This window comes from Capsicum annuum, chromosome 10 (assembly GCF_002878395.1).
Source record: "Capsicum annuum cultivar UCD-10X-F1 chromosome 10, UCD10Xv1.1, whole genome shotgun sequence".
NCBI lineage: Eukaryota > Viridiplantae > Streptophyta > Magnoliopsida > Solanales > Solanaceae > Capsicum > Capsicum annuum.
Window position 1 is genome coordinate 96,949,690 of NC_061120.1, and position 6,391 is coordinate 96,956,080.

Consider the following 6,391-nt stretch of genomic DNA (forward strand, 5'->3'; position numbering starts at 1 on the left):
CAAAAGAATTCTAAGTTGAACACACTGATGAGACAAAAAACTCCAAAAGTTTACCCCATGTATCAATTTGGTGCAAAAAATTTTAAAAACATGACTAGTATGGATGTTTCAAGGGTGGACAGTGTAACTTTTTTAACCTTCAATTTATAAAATTTTTTAGGTCTTTGAAATTTGTAAATATTTATCATCTGTTGTAATAGATTACATATCTGTTACAATAAATGGGATATCAGTTGCAACAAATTACTCATCTTCTACATAATTTGCAGTAGCTAGGGTAATCTGTTAACAAGTACAGAGATAAGTCCAAGAGGTGTCCCATCTATTACAATAGATTACCCATCTTTTACATAACGTGTAGTAGCTGTAACCTGTTAATAAGTACAGAGATAAGTGCAATAAATATCTCATCTATTACAATAAGTTACATATTTTTTGTAACAGATGGGTCATCTGTTGTAATAGATTATCCATTTAATGCATATGCTTTACTTTTATTATACATATTTATGTAATTTTTTTTGTTTTAGTATGTTGATGAAATTCCTTATATGATACGTAAGAGACATTTCAAATATTCTTAAGTGCTATGATATAAAAGATAGAATCAAGGATCTAAACTTCTATAGTAAATTTCTATTAAGATACAATGAGTTGATTGATGAAACGACAAGCAGAGGTAGAAAGCCACTTAATCAATTACTTGCTGAATTCAAATGGGATGACAATGTGCTAAATTACTATAGAGGTAACAGACCCTACCGTGGTGTCTTACCCCGGATAGGTGCTCAGAGGATTTTGATTGCGATGAATCTTAAAAAAATACACTTTATGACTCTTGAGATAATCATCAAGGATGGAGTGATGAATGTGTTTGATGAAAATATTTTAGTCTTTGAAGAAGGGGCTTTCTTTTGTCTCAATGTATATTGGGGTTGTTTTCCAAATTGTTGAAGCAAAGTGACAAGTTTGATCACATGCCAGAAAAATTACTTAATAAATGATGGAATTTTAATGGAACAATATCAAATATTGCAAAAAATGAAATTGGTAATGTGTGTGCATCATATGACTTGCCTTCATAGAATATTTGATTATCGAAATCAATTTGACAACTCGGATAGTTTAATATGTGATAATTCTGTTAAAATGATGCAAGTTGTATGGGCTGCTGGTGTAGTATGCAAGAGTTTAGAGTCCTGTTCAAATAATTTATAATTTGTAATTTGTGATGACTTTTATTTCTATGTAATTATGGGTTCTGACAACATAATAATTTTTATACTTCGTACTTTTGTTGAATTAGTTTATGTAATTTATGAAGACTTGGATTTATTTTTTATTATGAATTTTATTTAAATTGATGAATAATTATTGTCATGAATTCTATTTTATCCTTAGATTTGGAAAATGGTAGATATTGCTAAAAATGGGTTACTAAGTTCAAATATTGCAACATGTGCATTATTTGTTGTAATAGATGACTCATCGATGGAAAATAATCAAACAGATACAGACATATGTTGTAACAGAAGACTAACCTATTGCAACATATGACTCATCTATTGGAAATAATGAAAAAAATACAAACATGTGTTTTAAAAAATCACACATCTGTTGGAAATAATCAAACATATATAGATATTTTTTACAACAGATGGACTATCTGCTGCAAAAAAATGACTCATGTATAGTAAGTAATCAAACAAGTATAGACATTTGTTGCAATGGATGACTAATCAGTTACAACAGATGATCTATCTATTGAAAATTATCAAGCATATATAGGAATCTATTGCAACAGATGACTCATCTGTTGAAAATTGTCAAATAGATATAGACATATGTTGTAGCAAATGACTAACGTTTGCAACAGATGACTCATCTATTGAAAATTATCAAAAATATATAGTCATCTATTGCAACTAATAACTAATAAGTTGCAACAGATGACTCATCTGATAGAAATTATTTAACAGATACAGACATATATTGCAACAGGTTATACACTTAGTTGATCATGTAATTGCTATGTAATTTATTGAGATTGTAATTAAACATATATTAATTAAAAGGTTATTAAGGTTAAATCAATTTATTTATTACTAATCATGGTTACTATGAAGTATTTAGCATCAAAATAGTAAACTGATCACTCTACTTAAGACGAATATACTTAGTTAATCATGAAATTATTATATAATTCTTTGAGATTGCAATTGATCTTGTAGATTGAAAGGTAATAATAGTTAAATCAATTTGTTTGTTACTAATCATAGTTTAATATTAAGCATTTGACATCAAATTAGTCAATTGATCACTCTATTTAAGACTAATACACTTAGTTGATCATGTAAGTATTATGTAATTCATTGAGATTGTAATTGAATTAATAAACGAAAGGTAATAATAATTAAACCAATTTGTTTATTACTAATCATGGTTTGATATGAAATATTTCACATTAAATTAGTTAATTGATCATTATATTTAGGGCGAATACACTTAGTTGATAATATAATTATTCTGTAATTCAATGAGATTGTAATTGAAGTTATAAATTTAAAACTAATAATAGTTAAATCAATTTTTTTATTACTAATCATGATTTAATATGAAGCATTTCATATCAAATTAGTCATTTGATTACTCCACTTAGGACGAATACACTTAGTTGATCATGTAATTATTATGTAATTTATTGGAATTGTAATTTAACTTATAATTGAAAGGTAATAATAGTTGAATGAATATTTTTATTACTAATCATGGTTTAATATGAAGCGTTTCACATCAAATTAGTCAATTGATCACTCTATTTAGGAAAAATTCACTTAGTTGATCATGTAATTATTATGTAATTTATTGAGATTATAATTGAAATTAGTGTTTTTAAAGGTGAGGACGTAAGGCCAGACGTTTTACTGATATAAGGCGAGGCGTAAGCCTTACAAATTCTTTAATTTTTAATATTTTATAAATTAATATAATTAAAAATAAATATTTTATAAAAAAAAGTACATAATTAATCAAATCTCGCCTTCTTATAACTTGATCAATATATTTATGCACCTATATAGCATATATTATATTTTAAAAAAGAGCGAAAAAAGTAAATGATTTAACAGCTTGTCTCAATGCGACTTGAAAAGAACTAAAAGAAAAAAAGAAACTAGGAAGAAGAATATCTTATTGAGTAGTGGCAGCGTCGACACCCACCGACAAACACATTTGAAAGTGTGACTTTAGGTTTCCTTTTGCTTTAAATTTCAGTATTTAAGTATTTATCAATCATATATTTTAGTATGAAGTTTAAATTAGAGATTTAATAAGAAAAAACTATTTTACATGATAACTTTCTAGGCTTACACCTAATTTGTGCCTCACACTTAGGCGAATGCCTCAAATTTTGGGGCGTTCACTTTTCGATACTATTGCTTTTCCTCAATGCCTCAGGGAATTTTTGGATATGCCTTGCCCCGAGGCGAGCCTCAGACTGCCTTTTAAAACATTGATCAAAATTATAAACTGAAAGGTAATAATAGTTAAATCAATTTATTTATTACTAATTATGGTTTAATTGAAGCATTTCACATCAAATTAGTCAATTGATCACTCTATTAGGACGAACACACGTAGTTGATCATGTAATTACTTTGTAATTCATTGACATTGCAATTAACTTATATAATTGAAAGATAATTATGGTTAAATCAATTTATTTATTAGTAATCATGATTTAATATGAAACATTTCACATCAAATTAGTTAAGTGATCACTTTATTTAGGGCAAAAACACATAGTTGATCATATAATTACTATACAATTTATTGAGATTGTAACTAAAATTATAAATTGAGAGGTAATTATAGTTGAATGAATTTATTTATTACTAATCATGATTTAATATAAAATATTTCACATTAAGTTAGTCAATTGATCGCTCTATTTAGGAAGAATACACTTAGTTGATCATGTAATTACTATGCAATTCATTGAGATTGTAATTGGAATTATAAATCGAAAGGTAATTATGGTTAAATAAAATTATTTATTAGTAATCATGATTTAATATGAAGCATTTCACATCAAATTAGTCAATTGATCACTCCATTTAGGACGAAAACACTTAGTTGATCATATAATTACTATGTAATTTATTGAAATTGTAATTAAATTATATATTGAGAGATAGTCATAGTTGAGTTAATTTATTTATTACTAGTCATGGTTTAATATGAAACACTTCACATTAAATTAATCAATAGATCACTCTATTTAGGACGAATACACTTTAGTTGATCATCAAATTACTAAGAAATTTATTTGTAACTAAACTTATAAATTGAAAGGTAATTATAGTTAAATTAATTTTCTTATTACTTATTATGATTTAATATGTAGTATGTCACATCAAATTAATCAATTGATCACTATATATAGGACGAATACACAGTTGATCATGTAATTACTATGTAACTCATTGAGATTGTAATTGAACTTATAAATTCAAAAGCTAATTATAGTTAAATCAATTTATTTATTACTAATAATGGTTTAATATAATGTATTTCAGATAAAATTAGTCAATTGATCACACTCTTTAGGACTAATACACTTAGTTGATCATGTAATTATTTTGTAATTTTTTGAGATTGTAATTGAACTTATAAATTGAAAGGTAGTAATAGTTAAATTAATTTATTTATTACTAATCATGGTTTATATGAAGCATGTCACATTAAATTAGTCAATTGATATCTCTATTTAGGACGAATACACTTCGTTAATTATGTAATTATTATATAATTCATTGAGATTGTAATTGAAATTATAAACTGAAAGGTAACGATAGATAAATCAATTTGTTTATTAAAATAACAATTTAATATGAAATATTTCACATCAAATTAGTCAATTGATCACTATACTTAGGACAAATATACTTAGTTAATCATGTAATTATTATGTATTTCATTTGGATTTAACTAAACTTATAATTTGAAAGGTAATAATAGTTAAATCAATTTTTTATTACTAATAATGACTTAATATGAAGAATCTCACATCAAATTAGTCAATTGATCATTCTATTTAGGATGAATATACTTAGTTAATCATGTAATTACTATGTAACTCATTGAGATTGTAATTAAACTTATAAATTTAATGATAATTATAGTTAAAGCAATTTTTATTACTAATTATTGTTTAATATGGAACATTTCTCATCAGTTTGTCAATTGAACACTCTATTAAGGATGAATACATTTAGTTGATCATGTAATTACTATAAAATTCATTGTGATAGTCATTGAACTTATAAATTGAATGACAATTATAGTTAAATCAATTTTTTCATTACTAATTATGGTATAATATAAAACATTTCACATCAAATTAGTCAAATATCTCTGGATATCTATTGCAATAGATGACTAATCTATTGCAACAAATGACCTATCTATTGAAAACTATCAAACAGATACATACATCTGTTGCAATAGATAACTCATCTGTTAGAAATTATCCAAAAAATTTAGACATCTGTAGCAATAGATAACTAACATATTGCAATAGATGACTCATCTATTGAGAATTATCAAACAAATATAGACATGTAAGACCCCACAAAATTCCTAGCTTAATTCAGTCCTTTAAGCTAGTTAAGGGGTCCCAGACTTAGAAAATTCTAGCTAAGTATTCAGACTTCGTTTATTTTAGGCCTTTGAAAGTTGTCAATATCATTTCACGACCTTAAAGTCCTTTAAATGTCTATATTTTAGTTAATTCATGATTAGGAAGGTCAATAGGTGTTTTCGGATAAGTTTCAAATTTTTTGGACTTCGTTTGAAGGTCCTTTGAAATCCCAAAATAGTGTACCAATGCGATCTTAGTGTGCCGCGTGGCCTATGACATTGTTTAATATTTTCCCCAGCCAGCAGCATCAAATTCTAGTGAGTTGGCGCGATCTTGGCACCACGTGTTAGATATCGCGTTGGTACCATCAACGCACCGCATTGACAATCCAATTTTCACTCATTAAAAAATTGCGTTCTTGGGGGTATTTGGGTTTTTTTCCCCAACTCTCAGCCCCCAAAATACAAAATTAATACCCTAGGAAGCAAATAAACCCATTCTTTCTCAATTTCTCTCAAGAACAAGCCTTAGGGTTTTTAAATTTCAAATCAAGAACTCATGATTCCACCATTAATTTCCAAAAATTCTTCAACGAAGTATGTAAAGAGTTCATCCAAGGGTCCCTTCCACCCTTGGAGTTCAAGAAACTTCATTTAAAAACATGAATTGTGATTTCCATGTTATGGGTTTGAATGTAATCATGTTGATGTTGTGGTATGTGTTCCAAGTTAAAATCTTTATGTATTTCTT